Consider the following 23,120-nt stretch of genomic DNA (forward strand, 5'->3'; position numbering starts at 1 on the left):
TTATTGTTTTGTAGTTTAAATAATTATCTCCATAATTATTCAAACTTCGCAATTTGAGTGAAAATCAAGAGCATTAACATCGGCGTTCACATCAATTTTTTGATTAACTGTTGAAATGACGTAGCCATTGATCAACCTAAGAAATTTCCTCCTCCTTGATGGTCCTATGTTGTGTAGATCTGATTTCAGAACATCATTGCTGAATTCACCCGGTTGCAACGCGAGGACATGTACTAAATTAAAAACGTTTCAGCTAGTTCCCCGCAATGGAGACAAGATACTTCATTTGCTCGTCTAGTGGTGTGCATATGCTGTCGATGCTCTGTTTTTCATTGATCAGCAGGCAAAGGTCAATTTTAGCTGTTGAACTAATTAACTTGCTGATATAATAGTCCATAGTCTCGATAATGAGTGAAGTCAGGGAGAAACTACCTCTAAATTATAAATTAAAATAATCCAAATAAAGGAAAAGTTATCTTCCATTCATTATCACATATTTTTAGGTTGGTATAAATCGTCATTCACCAAGGACTGGTCATAGAAATTAGTTTAACCATTAGTCACGTGAAATCACAACCAAACGTCCGGTCACACATATAAATGGTTAGTTCCGACTTCAATAGGCCGGTAAACCAAAACTGCAACGTACATTCACAGAAACGCACACTTTTATTGAAGATAAATCTCAATTTTCTATAATCTTCACGGGCATTCTTTACATTTGAAAGTAAAGCTACCAGAATGTACACAGAAAATGGGAAAAATTGACAACATGAAAAATGCACCTGGTTGCTTTGATAAATAAGTAACGCCTCAAACGTCAGTTTGCCCGGAGACCTAACTAAAAGTAATTTTTTTGCTGAAGGGGGGATGTACCACGATGTACCGCGTAACGCAACCATAAATCAAATGCCACTGCTCCCTCTGGATTACTCTGTGCAGTGATGTTTTTTAGCTATACCCTTTTGGAATGTTATTTGCGTGATTAAATCGCTGCAATTCAAATTGCTTGCAAGTTCGGTCATACTTTTCTCGGTTTTCGTACCACTTTAATTGTTATTTTACTCACAGAACTCTTTATGTGTAAACTTTTTTACGTTCTGATAATGTTTTAACAATGTGTTGAGCAATTCGGAAATCGCATATTTTAAGCTAATATGGATTTATAAAAAAAGAATACCAGAGAAAATTTTAGGAAAAGTGGCTGCATTTGGATAAATTTGTTTGGAAAATTGCATTAAAATAAGTTCTAGAAGACATTTTCGAACATTTTTCATAAAAAATATATGTAACAACCATCCAAAATGCTTCAGAATTTTTAGTTTTCTCTATTTACTAATCAATCTTTAATTCTAGTAAGGGACCATTCATAAACCTTTGATAGGGGAAGGGCGGGGTGTGGCGGGGGAGGGGTTCAGCGATTTTCCACGCTCCATATCAAAAAGATTTGTTTTGTATGAAAATTGGGGGGGGAGGGAGTCTGCGATTAAAAAAAAAAGCCCAAATAACGATATGTGATTTTTCGAATTGCATAATCAAAACGTAAAAAAAAACATTAAAAAGATCTGTGAGTAAAATAACAATCAAAGTGGTACGAAAACCGAAAAAAGTATGACCGAACTGGCAAGCAATTTGAATTGCAACGATTTAATCACGCAAATAACATTCCAAAAGGGTGTAAACATCACTGTTTACACGAAATTTGATTTCAGATTCGGATTCAGCGGCCAAAATTACTATAAGAAAGCATACCCTGATCTTTGCAACACATGCTTGCAACATTGTGTAATTAGTAGGCCTTGCTTCTGAATTCTGAGAAATTTTGAAAATTGGCACTTTTTTTCTCACTAAAACACAAATATCTCGGCTCTGGAGTGTCGAAATTGCATTTTCTCAGAGAGAAAAATGTTCGCCATGAGATTTCCTACAAGCTGCATGTATTGGTTTTACTGGGAAATATAGGCTACCCTAAATTAAATGAGCATTTCTGAAAAAAAAAATTCGACGTAAATCCGCCTGGGAGAGTCCAAAAACTTGGGTTTTGATCCAATATTGATAGTGCATCTTAATCTATGGATAAAAACCTATCGTTTGAAGATAATACACACCAGATCGAATCAGTTTTTGTATTGATACCAAACGATTTTAGAAAATTTGTTCAAAAAAGAGACTTTTTTCAGTAAATCGATTAGGGGGTGCGAGCAAGTATTTTATTATTTTTTCTTGTCTAAGAAAACATTGTTCCTAACATCATAATCTATCATTTAAGAAGTGAGCATCTGAAATTCCTCAACATGACCTCAAAATGGGACAGGCTAATATCCACCCCAGAGTTTACAATATTTAATTTAAATTTTGGGTAAATCAAGACAAAACTCGCGGGAATTCACGGCTTGGAAAATTCTCTAGAATTCTGTCCCGAAACATCCCGGGATCAACGCACTACTTTTTAATAAGATCTGTGGATTTCAAAACTTAAAGATTAAAAGGTTAAATAATTCAAAGATTTAAACATTAAAAAATTTGAAGATATAATGGCTTAAAAATTTGAAACATAATGATTTCATAATATGATGATTTGATGCTTTGAAACTAAGGAATTTTGAGATATGGAATATTATTAGCCTGTAAAATGAAAAAATAAGTTTTGATCATTTGAAGATACGGAGCTTTGAAGGATAGAATAAAAATACTCTGGAAGAGAGAAAATGAAAGTTATTGAATAATTGAAGATTTCAAAACTATAAGATACCAAGACCACTTTACCACTTCTGGGGATTGGAACATTCTGTCGAGTGGATTTCTAGGAAATGGCATTCTGAAAGTGAATTTCTAGAGAATTTAATTCAGTTGAAAAATTAAGGCTACTGAAAAAAAGTTTTCAATTCATTGCACTAATATAAGGCCAGTATGAGAAAGAAGTAGTGAAACTACTCAAAACCTTTTTTCTCCTCATGTCAAAACCATTTTCTTCTAAATCACTTAGAACATGACGCGTCAGATACTGGGTCTTTTGAAAACCCCCCAAAACTCTAGCTTCTTGTTCTGCCTAGGGACAAAACGTGGTCAAAGTCCTCGCCAAAAAAAATGATTACGAAATGAACGGAAATGGATTTTGCGGCACCCCTCGTCAAACTCAATCTAGCCCCGCCCTATTACACCTCACCTTTGGGGAGTTTCTAGAAACGGCTGGTCGATCTAAAGCATGATTTGCTGGAAATTTTTCGACACCAGAGTGCTGCTTTGAACAAGTCCGAACGACGTTCCGGGCTGCTGTTGCTAATTGAATCTTGGAATCTTGCCGGTTACAAAACATACTTTTGCGTGGGTGGAGCACCCTCTTTTTGGGGGTGATGAGTGAGCAAGATTTCTTTTTCAGTTAATTTAAATTTTAAAAAATGAAGGTTGAAGGTGCTTTTCATTTATCATTTTGACGAGTGGTTGAAAATTGTGCCAAATTTGAATTTAAAGTCCATACTCCAAATAATCTCAAAATATTGATGAATAATTCACTTCCTTCCAGTAAATTGCACCAATCACACAATCGCCAGGTCGTTTCCGTCAAGCCCACTCGAAAAGCAATTTCTCAGCCAAACAGTCGATTAATTTCTGCGCTGAGGTTTCAATTGCCATGGCCGCGGCGGCGGATACAATTGAGCGCCGTTTGATTGATTACACTTCCAAGTAATTCCGTCCCGCCACTTTGGTCATGAGCCCGTCATTAGCCTTCTCTTTGCTGCGAAGGTTCTGGAGTCGCCACCACCACCCCCAGAAGCATCCAGGCAGTTGGCATGGGGACGGAACCGGTGGTGGTTGGCAATTTATCCGATTAAAATCAATTTCTGGACCAAATTTCCGATTTCTCAAGCTGGTGGCTGGAGTTGAGTGGTGACACTGTAGTAAATACATTTTAAAACGCGAATTTTAAGCGATGGTCCCGGGACTGGTTGACAACTTCTCCAAACGAGAATGATTTGAACTCACAAATATTTGAGAATACCCTATGATTGTTTTTTTCTCAGCTTTTTACAGTTCAAAAACTCGCAATTTCCTAACCAATTCATCCGCAGTCACTCCCCCTCTTCATCCCGTTGGAAAATCCTTCCCAAAGACCACGACAAAATCCGCTCCAACTCGACAATAAATTCTAATCGCTTAATAATAGAGCCCTTTATCTGTGGCGCACAATCTTGCTACAACGCGCCGTTACGGGCTCTGCTTTTTGCCTTCCTCACTGAGGTAAGGCTATAATCCTGCTCTAAAAATGAACTTTTTATTAAAAGCTCGAAGACCCACCTTCATGTACACATATCGACTCAGAATCGAAAACTGAACAAATGTCTGTGTGTGTGTGTGTGTGTGTGTATGTGTGTGTGTGTGTATGTGTGTGTGTGTGTATGTGTGTGTGTGTGTGTATGTATGTATGTGTTCAAAAATCTTGCCAAGTTTTCTCAGCACTGGCTGAACCGATTTTGATCGAACCAGTTGCATTCGACTTGGTTTAGGGTCCCATACATCGCTATTGAATTGTTTGAAGTTTCGATAAGTAGTTCAAAAGTTATGTATAAAAATGTGTTTTCACATATATCCGGATCTCAATTATATGCATGTAAACGATGTCCGGATCCATCATCCAACCCATCGTTGGTTAGGTAATCAAAAGACCTTTCCAACAAGTCCACAACATCGAAGATCTGGCAACCCTGTCTCGAGTTATGACCACTTAAGTGATATTTATGTACTTTTTTTGAAGCCGGATCTCACTTAAATGCATGTAAACGATGTCCGGATCCATCATCCGACCCATCATTGGTTAGATAATCGAGAGACCTTTCCAACGAGTCCACAACATCGAAGATCTGGCAACCCTGTCTCGAGTTATGACCACTTAAGTGATATTTATGTACTTTTTTGAAGCCGGATCTCACTTAAATGCATGTAAACGATGTCCGGATTCATCATCCGACCCATCATTGATTAGGTAATCGAGAGACCTTTCCAACGAGTCCACATAATTGAAGATCTGGCTACCCTGCCTCGAGTTATGACCACTTAAGTGATATTTATGCACTTTTTTGAAGCCGGATCTCACTTTAATGCATGTGAACGATTGTCGGATCCATCATCCGACCCATCGTTGGTTAGGTAATCAAGAGACCTTTCCAATGAGTCCACATAATTGAAAATCTGGCAACCCTGTCTCAAGTTATGATCACTTAAGTGATATTTATGTACTTTTTTGAAGCCGGATCTCACTTAAATGCATGTAAACGATGTCCGGATCCATCATCTGACCCATCATTGGTTAGGTAATCGGGAGACCTTTCCAACGAGTCCACAACATTGAAGATCTGGCAACCCTGCCTCGAGTTATGACCACTTAAGTGATATTTATGTACTTTTTTGAAGCCGAATCTCACTTAAATGTATGTAAACGATGTCCGGAACCATCATCCGACCCATCATTGGTTAGGTAATCAAAAGACCTTTCCAACGAGTCCTCATAGTTGAAAATCTGGCAACCCTGTCTCTAGTTATGACAGATTAAGTTATATCTGTGTACTTATTTTTCTAGACATAAAAAAGAATAGCTGAAATATGTGTCCGAACCACTCATATTACTCATTGTTGGTAAAAAGTGAGGAAGGCATCAACCACATAGGTGGATTAAGTTGGTTTTTCTTCTTGGCTCTGAACATTTTTGTCGTCCCGAACAAGCCAAAAATCTGGTTTCAGAAACACCAAGAGAAGAAAAAACGCGCGAGTTAAGTCATAAATTTTAAATGTCTTTTTTTTCTGTGGAGCGTTTTACTCACGTTTTGCTGTTCCGTTTTTCCGTGTAAACCGCGAGCTTTTCCAGGTCGTTTAACTTTCGTGAAACGCACACCGCCCAAAGTAAGTGATATGAATGGATTGCTTTGGCCAGAAAAGAAAACTGAACTGTTTTGTGGAGAGGGGAGGGAAGGTGGAAGTAATTGAATTTTATTAATTTTTTATGCTAAATTGTTTTGCAGGATTGGAGCAAAAATATTGGCGTTTTGGGACATCTTTGGCTGCCGAGTTCCGGGAAAAGAAGAAATTGCAAAGGTCGGTGGAGAAAGTGAGAAATGAATTTCTCAAGAAATGCAGATTAATTTCTTATTGGTTTTGAGTAACTTTTTAAGAAGACTCTGCAAAATTAATCCATTTGCCAAGCACTTAACTCCCTGATTGAATTTTGGTTTCTGTTAGTTCGCTTCATAAAATTATTTTAATTTTTTTAATTCCATGTTACCTCAACTGAAACGGTGAATTTAAATTGATCGAAACTCATCAAAGCGTTTTCGAAAATACAATAGATATTAATTTTGAAAATTGTAAATTAAAACTTAACTTAAATATTTTTTTATTTTTTAAAACCTTTCAAGTTTAAAATAATTTTCCTATTTTTGAAAAAAAAAAAACCTTCCTGCTTGAAACTTTGGGGACCTTTTCTATGACCAAGGAAGACATTTTGCTTCATTAATCATCAACAAACAATTTTGGCATCTATTTATACAAATAGGCAGTTAAAAATTTGAACTTAAAATTTTCTACAATCTGGTTCTTGATAACAGTTTTTCTTGTCATTTTTGGGTCTTTGGAAAAGTTGTAGGACTTCTCAGAAAACCTAGTTACACTTTGCAATTATTTTTTTATTCGACTTTTCACACAAAACATATAATTGTAAATAATCATTTATAAATGTGTTAAAGATGACAAAAAATGCATTTTTTTGTGTGAAAATATTATATTTATCTCATTTGATTGATTTTGATTTTTATAGGACGATATCTCATCAAATAATCGTCCGATTTTCAATATTACAAAACGAAACCAATAAATTTATTCCTTTCTTTCGATCAAAAACCTTTTTTTTTATTAACCCTGACATTTGATATTCTCGAAACAAAAGATCTTTTTTTGTGTTCAAGCTTAGGGGAATTATACCCTTTCTAATCAAACACCTATCTTCGTCATATGGATAGTTTGATACTCGATTAAAGCTCCAAAAATATTATTTAGGCTATAAACATACCAGCATTACCACCGCCTCGAGTAAACACGCAAATTTATGCCACTTAGGCCGTTGCAAATATTCCCCCCCTCCCCCCTCCCAAAAAGTATTCCAAAAAATCAGGGGGCAAAAAAATATGTTTCCAAAAATCTTCAAAATTTTCATGAAAATATAAGTCAAATCAACTTAAAACAATCAAAAACGCATTTTTCTGCATTTATTATCATATTTAGCATGTTTGGGCTGGATTAAAAGTATTTAGAATTTTGATGAAATTACAGCACCGCAAAAACTTTTTTTTTTGCAAAAAAAATAACTTTCGTCAATACTTAGGTATTTTGGAAACTAATGATTGCAAAACAACTGGACAGGGGTAAAATGCATATAAATAAAAAAAAAATAAAAATAAAAATTGAAAAAACAAGCCATGGTCTTAACATTTGAATTAAAAAAGTGTTTAAAAATGCATTTTACACCTGCCCAGTTGTTTATCAATCATTAGTTTTGAAAACAACCAAGTATTGGAGAGATTTTTTTTTTCGACGAAAAAAAACTTTTTGCGGTGCTCTACATAGGAAGTCCTCAAAAATTGAAAATATTTTTGATCAATCCCAGACATGCTGAATATGATTTTTTGCAATTCCGTCGTGAAACTACTTACTTTTCCTGTCATTCTTGAACGACGAAATAGCCTACTTTTCTGTACCAAAAATAACAGAATCGAATAGCAACACATTTCAAAATAAATGCTGAAAAGTTCTACTTTTCAGCACTGAAATGGGTGCTGAAAAGTTGAACTTTTCAGCACTTGTTTCGAAAAGTAACACTTTTCAACATTTTTTTGATTTAAACGATTTATTGACAAAATACATGAAAATTTGACTTAAAATTTCACTCAATGGGTGTTTTTCGGAATTGTAAAAAAATGTTGTATGGAACTCGTTGCAAAACTTGATTTTTTCAGCACTCTTCGTATTTATCCAACTCGGTGAACCTCGTTGGATAAATGTACGACTCGTGCTGAAAAAATCCTCTTTTTGCAACTTGTTGCATAAACTACTATTAAACGCAGGAGAATGCATTTCTAATTGTTTTCTTATTTCGAGATATTTTAAAAAAAAAAAATTTGCCCCCTGATTTTTTGAACCGATTTTGCGCGACATAAACTTTGAAAAATATTTGCAACGACCTAAAAGGAATCGATTAAATTTTTGTAAAAGTGAAAATAAACAGAAATGTTCACAAAAATTTGCTCTACTCGATGAAGTACTTGGTTTGAGTAAATTTCAAGCAACACTCCAGATTATCCAGCATCATTCAAACACGACCGCTTATTAGCCTTATAATAGTTATATTTCCCCTAAAGGTTAATTAGAAAATCCTAAGAATATTGTTTTTTTTTTGCGTGCCTTAACTCTGACCAAATTAGAAGGGGGGGGGATTTAAAATTATTTGCAGTCGATAAGACTTTTTTTCCATTAAAATTTTGCAGGTTTTTGAATATGTTTTTGCCCTCTGATTGTTCTGGCTGATTTCGAAGGGGGCGACATAAACTTTGAAAGATATGTGCAACGGCTGAACTTGACAACGGTGATATTGAAATTTATTTGTTTTTTCATCTACAAATAAAAATAATGCAAAAAAAATTATAAAAAAATAAATAACAAGCGGTAAAACTACACATTTGAATCAAAAAGGTATTTTAAAAAGCATTTAACACAAGTTCAGTTATTTTGCAATCATTAGTTTTCAAAAAATGTAAGATTTGACAAAAACAAAAATTTGAGCGAAAAGAAAACTTTTTGCGATACTAAACATTGAAAATTTTCAGTAGCAGCCTTATGGATTTATTTTAAAGGATCAAAAAGACTACTTTGGAGCTTTAGAGCATATACAGTCCAGACTCGATTGTCCGAAGCCTCGATTATCCGAAGTATCGATTATTCGATACACTTCTGATAATCGAATCACGAACAAAAAAAAACGTATGTTTTTCATTTTCTTGTTTTAAACATAAAATTTGAGTCCTACGACCCCATTTTAGTCGAATTTGAGTTGTAAAATGTATTTTCAATATTAGATCATCGCCATTTTGACCACCATCTTGGTTTTAAAAATTCTAAATAATTTAAGCGTAGTTTAGGGGTCATACCTATGCTCAACAATCAAAAATTGGACAACGAAATTTTTTTTTCTCGATCCGATTATCCAAAGTTTTGATTACCCGAAGTGAAATTTTTCCGAGGCCTTCGGATAATCGAGTCTGGAGTCTGGATTTGGCAGTGTTGCCAATCTTTTAAAAATAATCACGAGTTTTGGGAAGCTAAAAAATAATATTTACAAATTCTCAGTAAAAAAATACTTTTGAAGATTTATCTCGAAAACAGAGTATGTTTCAAAATTCTGTCACGGACTTTTTGACTTCAAATAATTTTTTTTACATATGAAAAAAAAATTTTTTATCACTCTTTTTGTTTTCTATTTTCAAAAAATTTAACACTGCCAACTATTTTGCCCCAGTTTCCACTTAGGCTTCATCTTTAAAGTTAGCACTCTAAAATCACCCAAAAATTACCTCCCCTCCCCCCCCCCCCTTTGTCACGCTTTTCCTAAACTTATAACAAGCAATTTTCTCAGACCCCCCGCCCCCTCCTTGGGAGCGTGACATACTTTATGGATGACGCCTTATTTTTTACTTTTCCAGGAGCGGTCGTGGCTGAATGGTTACGATGTTCGCTTTATAAGCGAATGGTTCTGGGTTCGATACCCATCTGCTCCCAACGAGAAAGTTCTGGACTCATTGAATTTGGAATTAATGAAAAAACTTCAAGCTCACGGCGGGGTTCGATCCCCTGTCCTTAGGATTGGCAAGCAAAATGCTTTCCACTTAACCGTGGAGCATTGGTAGCTTGAGGAGGAATCAGACTGGTATAGTTGAATCCAAGAATCGGACAAAGAGTCAAATTGAATGCAAGTTGAACATCAGAACTCAAACAAGATTGCATGCAAGATTGCAAGCGCAGTTGAAATTGAATCTAAAAATACCTCGCTATAAATAGCCTGGGCGACTGATAGAATTCATCCAATAAGAGATGAGAAGAATTGAAAGCATTCCCATTAGAAATGAGAACACACGAAGAATTCGAACAACAATGCCAAAGGTCGTTACCACTCACCTAGGGTGGCTCCTCAGACCATTCACCTTCCCAAAAACCGTCCAACTCCAAGCGAAACTTACTTGAGGATACCGTGGAGATTTTCCCTTAATACTATTACCCGAGCAGACGGAAATAACCTGGGAACAACATTTTTAGTTATTTGAAAATACTAGGCCAATAACATTATATGTTATTAATAACAAGATTTGTTATTCATCGCTATGAATTTTTTGTTATTGGATTGTTATTGTAATAACAGACTCATAACATTTTTAGTTAATCTTCGAACAAATCTTTGTTATTATTTTTTGTTATTTTAACAACTAATCCGATCATCCCAATAACATTTTGAGATATTCTTCCATAACAAGAAATGTTATTCCAAAGTTGTTTTGGATTTCAACCAATATCAGACCAATAACAAATTTTGTTATAATAACATAAACTGTTATTATACCCTTATGCAAAAATGGATTTTTCAAGAAGATTCCATAACAATTTCTGTTATTTTAAAAGTATTTGTTATTGAAAAGGCATGAATTATGTTATTACCGTCTGCCCGGGTAAAAAAGTGGAGCATCAACACTTCCCGTCTTCCAATTCCCTTTCCTTGTCCCTGGTGCGCGGTGGAGATGGGAGCGGCCGGCAATGGACGGCTGCCATGGTGGTGAGAATCTGGTTCAGGTGGAATTGGTTCTATTCCCAATTATCGATTCCTAGGCAACTTGGGCTTAGACAATTGCCGTTCAAGAGCCAAACGACATGCGACACCTAGTGTTGAGAAGCAGAACAGAGCGAAGAATGTCGATTGAAATTTCCGCCCTTTGAGGTTATGTATGCGAATTCTGTTTTGTAAAATTCCAGCGTTCAAAACAACTTTTGAGCAAAAATTCGAGTTGATACTTTGTTAACTTTTGATACTCTATCATTTTAAACAATATTATTTTTTCAAAATTATTTTTTTTCAAATTTTTTTTTATTGCGTTAATTGATAGAGGGCAAAAAGTTTACACTCGTACTGCTTGAATTTTTTCTCAAAAGTTGTTCTAAGAGCTGTAAAATCAATTTTAAGTTTGCATTCCTATGTAACCGAACAGCGAAAATTTGAATCGTCATTCTTCGATGCTTTGCGCCATCTGTCGGAATTTTTGAGCTTTTAATCGCGAATCATCACATCACATGGCGAAAATCCAGTCTGCAATCCGCTAAAATCACCGTCTCCTAGCGAAGCGAAGCGACGCCTTATTTTTTACTTTTCCAAAAAAATATTCACAGAGATGAGCTACTTTTAAAATGGATTGCAAATGTAAGAATTTTCACACAAAAAAACCCAAACCCAATAGTGTTTGTCATTTCTGAGGCACAGCTAGAAAATTGTCTTTTATGATCCTCTTAAACGGCGACTCTCAAGCTCAACCTTTAACCGATCAAATTTAATTATATGGCAGGGCGTAGGTGAACAGCATCTAATTCCAGCGTGCCTCTAATGTTGGCAGGTCACAACTTTGACATTCAACTAAAGCTAATTAAAAGCGTTTTCAACTGAAATCGAGTGATAAATAGCTCAATAATAAGTGAGCAAGCAAGTTTCTATCAAATGTTTTGCAAAATTAGTTATTTAAAAAGTGAACATCAGCAAATTGTATGGAGTTAGGAGCGAGAGCTTAACCTGCCAAACTGTATATTTATTTATTTATTTATGTTTAGCTTAGACAAAGTGATAACTGGCTAGAGTTGGTTAATATGTCGTCGAGTCAAAGCCGAAATGAGTGAACAATAGGATCTTTAGATCGAAAATTGGGACACATGTTCAAAATATTCCATTAGAATTATAAATAATGTTTAATTTACGGTTTTCAAATCCTGGTTTTGGTGTGAAAAAAGTCACAGTTTCAATTTAAAAACTATTGATCAGACTTTTTTGACTCAGAAAGATTAAGCTCAACGCATTTATAATGGATTTTATAACTCGTTTCACAAAAGGCTACTCACAACTTCAACTAATCTACTGTTCATGCAGCCAAAACCTTCCCAATCATCCGATCTAGGCCACAACAACACTTTGCTCAAAAATTGTCGAAACTTGTCGGCATGCTGGGGCAACAACTACAAGACAAAACGACCCAATCCCGGTGGCCAAGAATCCCGATAACCATCCAAAACATGCACATTGCACGAGTAAAACAAGCTTGAACATGGATTACGGTCGGCTGGCCCAAAATCTTGCCATTAGTGGGCGCAAGTTAAATTTGCCTCTTTCCATAGCCGCAAGCGGAGAGAAAGGGTAGGGGAAATTCCCAGGGTGGCGACTGATCCGAGATTTTTTCACCACCAAAATCAAACATGCTTCCACGAGAATTTCGATCCAGTCTGCCGAACCATAAAAGGCATGGCCCTGGCATGGGCAAGGAATGCAATTATTCCGATAAAAGCAAGTATCAGCAGGAGGTTCGACTATGAAGAGAGACTTGCTTTCTTCACGGTCTTTCCCCCAGTGCACATGGCGCACATGGGAACGCCGCAAGTTGTCTAGGGTAGGAATTGCAATTTTAAACTTGTTTTAGTAGAATAGCAGGACATTATAGACGAACAGCTCTCTACCTTAACCCTTTCAGGACTGATGGGTCATATATGACCCAATTATGAAAAATTCCAAAACTAGCCTATAATTTTCAAATAGTCGAAAGAATCATTTTCCCATCATTGAATAAAAAAATATTTTGTTGAAAATTCAGGCCTGAAAGGGTTAAACTATGCAAAACTGCACAAGTAGGGCGGATAATAATCTGAACCAGAAGAGTGAAAACTCAAGGCAAAAAGGGCTCCTTACTTGGCGTCACACAGAGAGAGGACTCCGGAAAGGATCGGTAGCAGAAATAGGTTCTACTAACTGATGTTCTGCGGAAGAGACTGGCTCGAGACTTGTCGGTTTAAAATGAAAATGTTATTCGCGGCCTCTGTGGATGACGATACTGTGAAATTACGGAAATGGAAGGTATTGCAGTCTGATGATTACCAGGCTGTTTAACTCTTAGGAGTCCTATAGCTAAGAAAATTAGTTTAAAATTTGTTCATAATACCTCCAGTAACAATTTAAAATTTTGAATAAAATACAATTTTGATAATGTTTTGAAGTCAGTCAATATATCACCACATGAACAATCTAGAAATTAACAAAACGTGCAAAAACTCCAGAATGTGACGGATGATAAGTTCCAAATGCTCGCTGCTATTATGGTGAGATGACGTTGATTACGTTGCTGCTGGTGCATAATTCCAGAGGAAAGCAAGACGCACGTCTTTTTGTGGAAACTGTATCCAACGAAGGATATCGCTCGACGCCATCGACAGACGCAGAAACCGGCATCTTTCCTAGATTGGTGACTGCAGATTGAGTGCAATTAGTGGTGAGATGATACCAACGGGAGGACGAAGAATGATTGCCGGATGATTTCTTCATTTGAGTTTCTTACCAAGAAGAATCAATTATTTTCATATTAAAGATGAATGAAGCAAGCTGATGTGTCATGAATCCGAATTGCTTTCCCTTCTTCTTTCAAGCTTCCGATTCCTTCTGTTCTAAAGACGATTTCCATCAGTTGACTCTTGAAGCTTGTAGCTACTGACCGTCGCAACCAAACCGCAACCGCCAATCTGTGATTTGATTTGTGGGCCAGCTGAGTCCGGAAGCCACCGAGCTCGAAGTCGTCAGCTGCTGGACGATGCAGCTCGTCTCTCGTGATTGTCGGTCAGATGTAGATGTCTGTACAGGTCATACACGTGAAGTGAGTTTTGTTAACCCTTGGCAGTACTTGATTCGATTGGTGCAATCGTAATCAAATCTGAAAAATTGAATGACAGTTCTGGAGTTTTGTATGTGGCAAAAAAAGGTCCAAAAATCATTTTTTGGTTAGGAAATTTGGTGTTAAAAAGAACTTTTATTTAAAATTTGACGCACGAATAGAACGTGTACTGCAGAATACCGTATTTTTTGTATGTTTCATCGAAAGAAATAGTTTCGAAAATTGTGCAATTTTCCGTTACTCAAGTGTAAAAAATTTGAACTTGTTATTTTCCTGTAAATTTAATGTAATTTTCGAATTTGAATCGCGATAACTCAAGATGATTATAAGCATACCCCTTTTGTTTGTATATGATTTATTTTTAATCATTTGCTCTTAAACATTGTAAAATATTATTGCACTAAAAATAATAATTTTTGCAATTCCATCGTGAAACTACTTACTTTTCCTGTCATTCTTGAACGACGAAATAGCCTACTTTTCTGTACCAAAAATAACAGAATCGAATAGCAACACTTTTCAAAATAAATGCTGAAAAGTTCTACTTTTCAGCACTGAAATGGGTGCTGAAAAGTTGAACTTTTCAGCACTTGTTTCGAAAAGTAACACTTTTTAACATTTTTTTGATTTAAACGATTTATTGACAAAATACATGAAAATTCGACTTAAAATTTCACTCAATGGGTGTTTTTCGAAATTGCAAAAAATGTTGTATGGAACTCGTTGCAAAACTTGATTTTTTCAGCACTCGTCGTATTTATCCAACTCGGTGAACCTCGTTGGATAAATGTACGACTCGTGCTGAAAAAATCCTCTTTTTGCAACTTGTTGCATAAACTACTATTTTGTTCTAATAGAAAAAAATGACCCTTCTGTGTTATTTCAGATTCGAAAAGTACCGTAAACTGAGGTGGCATTGATAGCCCGGGGTTACTTTGATAGAAATTTAAATTGGACAGTATTTTTGCTACACTAAATATAAGGATCATATTTTTGCTCCAATCATTCTTAATAAAATACTATTTGATGCTTACTAACTTAGATAACCCAAAAAAGGTAAGCTGTGAGTAAGGTAGGCATCTGAAAAACATATCAAAGTAAACCCAGTATACTGCTTTACATTAAATTTCCCATAAGGGTCCATCCATAAACCAAGTGGACACTTGGATATCTGAAATCCCCCCATCCACTCGTCGGGGAAAATTGTCAAAAAAAAAATAATAAAATCTTGTTTGTATGGAGCATGGATAACGCAAACCTCCACCCTCCTCCCCTCCTTAAGCGTCGACGTGTTTTATGGATGGCCAAATTTTTGTCATAGAAGTTCTCCCTTCTTTTAGTGAGACATGAAGATTTTCAAGAGAAGCGTAATTTAAAAAAAATGTGAATTTCACAGCGATTCACTTTTTTAAATTAAATTTTAAAGTCAAGATAAAAACAGAAGGGTTATTTGTTCACGAGATTTATGCAATACATAAAGATTTGACATTCTTTTTATGTGATTTGAAGATGTAAAGATATATATGCGAACTATAAACTTTAAACTTTTTTTTCAACTTATTTTAAATAAAATTCGAAGATCTTTCTGGTTTTGGCGAGCAGTCTTGTCGAAAAAGAAAAACAGATTTTTTCTACTTCACCGACGTTTCGGCCTTTATTTTGAGGCCTTCTTCAGGGGGTTTACTAAAAATGTCAAGCTTTTACAATTTGTGTGTGTTTGGTTGTGTTTTGTGTACTTACTAGTTGTCTGTTTCTTGTCAAAAATGTTTTAGTCCTATTGTTAAACTGTCCTTTACGTTTGCTGCACATCACTGTTTAAAGAATTAATTTAATATTGTTTTGTAAACTATTGTGAAATACTAACACGTTTGTCCAAATAAATTGTTGTAAAACAACATTCAACTGCTGGGTCACTTTGTACTGTACAACGTCTAATTGCTAACTGTCAGGTGGATTGGTTCAGTTGTGATTGTGTTGTGTGTTTTTGTGGTTTTGTTTTGGTTTTGTGTTTGTGTAGGACATGTAGTATTCCAGCGTATGTGCTGTTCAGGCCATCGGTGTCGGTCCTCTTGTTGACAGTGTCAGCTGTGTTGTGGATCCAGATCATCTCCAAGAGAGGGAGAGATGATCTCTTGAAGGACTGGTCCAGTATCTTGGCTTGTGTTGTATCGAACCGGTGGCCGGTATCGATACAATGGGACACAAGCGCGGTTTTTTCCTTGTGAGCCTGAACCTCTACGTCGGTGTACGTGTGGCCGGACTGGATCAGCTGATCCAGTTTGTTTACATCGCTGCGATGGCCAGACAGCCTGTTTTTGAGCAGGTTGCTGGTCATGCCGATGTATCTACACTCACGCTGGTCACATTTGATGCAATAGATCACGTTGTGTTGGTTCAGCATCGGGATCGGGTCCTTGATCCGTGTGTAGAGGTTGTTGACAGTGTGAGTGGATCTGGATGCTACTACGATGTTCGGGTAGTCTTGTTGTAGTAGTTTGGTAATGCGGTAAGTGTTGGGATGTAAGGAATGGATCTGTATGTTTTAGGTTCTTCGGAATTAGGGTGATTGGGTCTATTTTGGGGATTAGGATTGTTTTAGTGGTTGAGGCATCTATTGATTAATGAGCGGGGATAGTCGTTCAGGGAAAGGTATTTGTGAACTATTAAAAATAATCAGTCGTTGCGAACCCGGATTAAAATTCGAAGATTTAAACAAAAAAGATTTGAAGATTAAAATATACCAAATCTCCATGAATTTCATTATTTATCTCATAAATATTGAGGAAAAAAGCCGTTTCAAAGCCTTTAATCAGATCTTCATCCAAACTTCGGCAAAGACGGATATTTATACTCGAAAAAAAACTAGTCGCTAATAACTTTTTAGGGTCAACTCGGTTCGTTTTATACTCTTGGACAAAAATGTATAGCGGTAAATGTCACGAGGCAATAACATTTTAGACAACATTTCGACGCATTTAACACCACCTTCCAGGAAAAAAAAAACAAAATTTAGCCTTTCTCCACACATTTTTTTCAAATATTTCTAGACAAACTTCAACTCTTAACAGTGACCTTTAAACTTTAAGGGGTTACATACATGTAAATTGGCAAAAATGTCAGAGGTTGGATTGAGCACATACTTAAACTTTTTCAAAATCTTTTTTCAGGGCATTTAAATTTACATTTTCATCTATTAACAAAACAAATTTGAAGACATTTGGTTGTATCATTGCCGAGATATAGCTATTTGAAGTTAGCGGTTTCAAAAAACGGGTGCCATGATATCTCAACACTGTTTTTGATGTTGACCAAATCGGCTCAAAATTTTGATGAAGACTCGTTAAACCGGGCCCATGTGCATGACGAAGGCCGATTTTCAAAAACTTTATTTTTTAAAAAAAGATGAAAATATTTTTCTGTTTTTCATATAAAAACGTTACTTAATCCACCCTTAAGTGGTTGTTGCCTTCCTCACATTTAGAGGGTAATACTGAATGGAGCACCACACTATTCAAAGTAGTACACAAGGGCGGACCTTTCAGTGTTTTATCAACTTGATTCATTATTCATACCATCAGATCTTCATAATTCAGGGCACTTATGTGCTTATAACTTTTGATAGGGTTGTCAGATCTGCAATCTACTGATTTCGTTGGAAAGGTCGTTTGATTACCATCCATCCATCGACAGGTCGCATGATAGATCCGGACAACGTTTTCATCGAAGTATATGAGATCCAGTCTCTAAAATGTTCATAAATAACACTTAAGTGCGCATAACTTTTGATAAGGTTATCAGATCTTCAATCTTTTGAACTCGTTTCAAAGGTCTTTCGAATACCTTTCTAAAAATGTATAACATGACGGGGTTTCTTACAAAAACCACCCTTTTTACAATCTTCCGGACTTTTGTAAGAATCGTTTTTTTTAGCATAACTTTTGAAGTACTTTACTAAACTTTATAATTTTCAATAGCGACTTATGGGACCCCAAGACGGATCGAATGATACCAATACGGTCCAAATCGGTTCAGCCAGTGCCGAGATAATCCCGTGCAAATTTTTGTGATCAACATCCCACCACACACACAGACATTTGCTCAGAATGTGATTCTGAGTCGATAAGTATACATGAAGGTGGGTCGGAAAACGGAATCGACGTAACACCTTATAATGTGGCCCTCTTAAACCTTGCGGTTTTGTCAACGGATCCACAGGCGTGTATCGTTCTTTTTGCGACAAGACTCCGCCTCCCGGGTCTCCTAAGTGTGAAGGTATGGCACGGGGAGAGGGCACCGAATACCTATATTAACACTTAGAATTTTTGCGTCTGCCTCGGGATTCGAACCGGTGACCTCTGTATTGTGAATCCAGTGCGCAGTAAGGTGGGTCTAGGAGGTCAAATTAAGAATTTCGTTTTTCGAGTGATTTTATAGCCTTTCCTCAGTAAAGTGAGGAAGGCAAAAATCACCAGTTTTTTATTTTTGTATTTTTTGAAAATTCAAAATTTCATAATCGGGCTTCGTCATGCACACGAGATATCTTTTAGGAGTCTTCACCCAAAATTTCAGCAAATTTGGTCCGTCCCATCTCGAGATATCGTGGCACCCGTAAACCAACTTGGTGTTCAGAGAAAAACTCTCAGAAAGTTAGACAGTTTGCTTTGCGCATGGCAAAATTCTGAGCTTAAATCGTCTCTAACTAAGTTAAATCATGAAATATCTTCATGAAACTTTCGGGATCGCAGTAGTCGGTGTGATCGGAAGTGAAAATTTTTCGCCGCGTCGCGTTTTTTCAACTTTTGATAGATTTGAGATATTTTTGAGGAAAATCTTTAAAAATTTATGTGTTTCAGTTAAATTAGTGATTTTAATTCCAACGATTATAAAAGTTTCAATGCGTAGTGCCATAAAAGTCAAAAGAAGAGACTATGGGGAAGTGGCGTGCATTTGCAATCTTGTCGTGTTGGTGCCGTTGCTGTTCGAGAAAAAAAATCAATTCGGTGTTGTTGAAAAATCATTGTTAAATGATAGTGAAGACCATGGTGCTGGGTTAAGCTGCTTGATGGATTTCCAGCGACGAACAACCTCACAGCTGGACACCAGAACTCCGGTGAGAAAGTTCCATTTAGAAACTTGTCATACAACAACATGGCAACAAAGATTTTTTTTTTCCTTTTTTCAAATTATGTCAATGTCATGTTTTCCATGGCATGCTTAACTTTTTGACTCACACAATTTGTGGGTAGAATATCAATTTTAATTTGGACTGTTCATGATTTTTCTCATATATTTTGTCAACAAAACTTCAAATTTAGAAAAGTAGTAGATCATGGTAAACATAATTTTTATAATAGTTTAAAAAAAATCATGGTATTTTTTTCTTTGAGGAAATAATAAACTTTTCCTGCTATTTTCGTCTTTCATAACTTCTATATGTCCAAAATGTTAGTTTAGTTTCATATCTTTTTCAGTTCAAAGCCAGCAGTGAGGACCCGTAGTTAATTGTTTTGTTTGCTGATATATAATTGTACATGTCGAGCTCCATAATTTTTCTTAAAAAAATATTTATTATATATTCTAACATTCATACATATTAATTAATGTCAAACAATTATTTCAGCGCTGCTCCTAGCCTCATGCATATTTTTTATTTACATTTTAAGTTTACTAAGTTTTAGTTTAATTTTTTTTGAGAGGATCAAAGCAATCTGTGCCTGTGGTCGGACGCATTTTTCGTTTGCTGTCATTTTCGACCTTCCGATAATTTTTAAATTTTATTTAAAATGAGTGAAATAAGTTAAAATACGAAGATCTCGATACTTCTCGGGTGCCAGTCATTTACAGTGGAAGTGGTGGAACCAATTTGGAAGCTTTTTTTAATGGAACTTGAGAATTTGGCCCTACGACAACGGAACAAGAAAGGCAGGCCGCAGGAACAACAATTGCGAAGTGGCCATTAACTCAAGCATTCCTGTGGGTCAAGTTCCTGCAACATAACATCCAGGACGGCGTTGGGGACGTGTTTGATGGCTGATCTTTACCGACAACAACGTCAATCAAGAATAACTGACGAAGGTAGGGGTTGATCATCGTCCAAGCACTTCAAAGTCGTGTGGTGCTTGCTGTATATCGTGCTGGATCAGGTCTACTGCCGGAAGTTCTGCTGATCAAAGCAGATTCAAGACAAGAACTCAAGAAATCTAAAGATTCGTGTGGAACGTGGCGAAACGATTGGAGTGAAGCTGTTTTTGAAGATTGCGTGTTTTTGGTGAGAGCTTTCCATTATTTTTTTTCAAATAACCCTTTCATCAATTCTAACATTCATACATCCCAATGAAGACAACTACGCCATTTTACTATATACGTGGTAGGGTGTTCCCTTGGTCGTTCGCTGTGAGTTGTGGATTGCCTGCTTCTCTAATGAAGGTTCGACTGAGGGGGCATGCTTATTAATTTCTCGTCGCTCCATACCCTCAGTGACGTGATGGGAGCAAGGGCGTCTATGCGAAGTGTCCCTACACCCGCTACAAATTTCCGGCGCTTGGGGAGGGAAGAGGGAACCCATTTTGATATATGCGCCGGTATTTGTAGCACTAAAATTCGTGCAAAAAAACTTATGCACGTGGGTGTACAGATTACGGAGTAAAAGATGATCGAAATGTTCACCTAGCGCTCACATGTGTTCCAGGACCAAGTTGCCTGCGGGTATGGGGATCATACATACATACATACATACTAAGTTTTAGTTTAATTTCAATACTTCTAGCTTATAAAGCTTACGGCATTTTGAAAAATATTACCTAGATCCTCAACTAATCTTAATTTTTCAAATTTTGAGTCCAGTTTGTTAGCTTAATACTTTTTTCAGTTTTTCATAAACTTTAGTTTGATAAAGAATTTATTATTTTCGGATCCATCTGGTGTCATCATTTAATGGATATTCTAAAGATCTTTGTTTGGTTACATGTATAATTTATAACATTGAATTTCAGGCCCAAGATTGGAACCATCTGGATGAATCCAATTTTTTTGTTTTTCTTTTGTTATCTTCCAATTTTGGCATCAACAATATTTTTTTATTGTAATTTTACAAAATTAAACTAATAATTTAAATGAATTGTGCTTTTTTAATTGCCAATAGTAACGTATTGTGTTCATTCATTCAGTCGTTCTAATTTTCTTAACAATAAATTACTATAATTGCTGTCAAAATCGGTACATATTATTGAAACTAACTGCTAAAATAAATTCTGGCAAAATTATGTAAAAATCAAATGTAGAATGAAAAGGATTCGATCGTTTTATTGCGGTGTAATGGTATAGAAATAATTTATTTGTTATAAGTATTATTTTGTTGCTCCCCTCCCACTAACATTTACACACAAGATCCTCTGTAATTCTTTAAGAAAAATGTCGACTCGGTCCTAACCAGGTCCCAGCACCGAAAAGGACCTAATAAAAATAATTCTATGAAAAAAAAGTATTATTTTGTTGAATAACATTGATTTTTCCAACATCTTTGTATTTTCCAAATAAAAGAATAGAAGCTTCGAAACAACTTGTTGAGTTTTTATAGTATTGTGATATTTGTTTGATTTATTCTCATAATACATTGATATCTCTTATAATTATTAACATTGATTATACATTTTTTAACCATATATGATTATATTTCAAACGCCTAACCCCCCCCCCCCCCCCCCCAAAAATACTAACCCCTCTCAAAAAATATCCTAGGGCCTTCATATATTTTATGGACTGGATGAGGGAGTCGTGGATCGCCTGGCCCAAGTCACATGAATGTCATTGTCTATTTAATCATATCATAACAAATGGTTGGATAGAAAATGATAATCTCTTAAGGTCCTTAAGATATAAGTCGGTTACTAATCAAACCGTCTCAGTTGAAACATACTGTGGTCATGGCCAAGTCCTGCCAAGACGGGGGTACTAATACATACATACATACTACAAATATCTTCATGAAACTTTCAGGAGTGATTGAAATTCATCTTTCAAGTGGATTTAATAAATTTTCTGTATTATGAAATTTTGTGATTTTCTACATCTATGTAACCCCTTAACAGATTTTGCTCCAACTAGGCACAGATGCTTAATTTTGCCTAAGGAATCAAGCCAGGCGTCGTAACCTAGGATTTTACAAAAAAAATCCATTTTTTGTTGTCACCTTAATGCTCATTCACAAACTCAACAAATTTGTTCTGAAGGATACACAGCAATTATAGTTGCTATAGGAAAGTTGATGCGTCTTATTCTAAATATGTTGAAACAGACCCAATCCTGAAAAAAAAATGATTATAAAAAATGACAAATTGTGTTGTAGATCCTTAAGGAGATAGTTGCTTAGTAGTAGTAGCTTTCTTGCAATTCCAAAAACACCTTCGACACTTTTTTTTTTGAAATTTCAGATTTGGACAAAAATTTGGTGATGAAAGCTTGATTAAAGTTGATTGCCATAAAAATCTAAAATTTAAAGTTGAGCCTTGACAGCTGTCAAAGGTTAATTTCCTTTTGAGGTTATACATAAATATTTTCTATTGTATAGGTAGTGAGTAAGATTCACGAAGAAAAGGATAGCTCGGGTAAGTTTTCAAAAAGCCGTAAGAGCCACAAACAATAAGTGCTCGATACATTATTGAGTAAAAAATATTAATTAAAATGAATAAAATTAGTTGATACGTTGTATTCTAGTGAAAGACGATCACAAAGAGTAGGAAAAGGATTTCTGGAAAGTATAAAACTGAAAAATGTAAGAAAATCACAAAGTTTGATCTGCTGCAAAGCGGCTGATTCCCCAAAATATAGTTGCAATGATTTCGACACCGTCCGAACAACAATGTTTTTTTTTCTATTATTCTTGGGTTCTTGGAACACAATATGGCTGCTGTCCTCACGTATAAGGATTTTTTTTATTAAATTTAATGTGACCAAAACCATCTTTTAACTAAACGGAGCTGGCTCACAATATAAAAATTCATTTAATATTATCAATCTAATTTTCGTTTTTCTTCAAATTGAAAGAATATTTCATTTGTTCATTTGAACAATCTCAATCATTTTTAACATTGATTTATAGTAGGTAGGCCGATGCTTTGTTTTTTT

The sequence above is a fragment of the Culex pipiens genome, chromosome 1 (genome assembly GCF_016801865.2).
Source record: "Culex pipiens pallens isolate TS chromosome 1, TS_CPP_V2, whole genome shotgun sequence".
Classification (NCBI taxonomy): Eukaryota; Metazoa; Arthropoda; class Insecta; order Diptera; family Culicidae; genus Culex; species Culex pipiens.